Genomic DNA, 482 nt, shown 5'->3' with positions numbered 1-482 from the left:
AGAAAGAGGGGAGCGATTCGAAGCCGGGGGAGGGAAATTGTTTCACAGAAGTTGCATGCCAGTCAAACGATGGATAGGGGTGTAATTTATTTCTAATTTGCATCCGATTTACGCGCGAAATTTATCGCGCCGATCCAACCCCCTTCACAGATAAATCGATCGAGTTAAATATTGCCCGCGAATCTTGCGAGAATAAAGATAGAGGATCTAACGATCGTCATCATTCATTCTATATCAGATAATTAATTTGGGGGGAAATGTATGGAAAAAAAATTTTCATGCATCATCTTTTTCGCTCATTTCCACTCCTTTTATGCAGACGGGGAAGGGAAGGGAAACGAAGATTTTTCCGTAGCGTAAAACAAAGGAAAACAACACAACGGTGTGTGAAAATACGGCGTGCGCAAAGACGTGGTTTCTTTCTGGCGGACGGCGCCAACGAATCCTTTGATGGTCCGCCGCATGGTCGCTTTTTCAGGTAG

This window comes from Apis dorsata, unplaced genomic scaffold, assembly GCF_000469605.1.
Source record: "Apis dorsata unplaced genomic scaffold, Apis dorsata 1.3 scaffold_263, whole genome shotgun sequence".
Lineage (NCBI taxonomy): Eukaryota > Metazoa > Arthropoda > Insecta > Hymenoptera > Apidae > Apis > Apis dorsata.
This window is presented reverse-complemented; position numbering follows the sequence as displayed.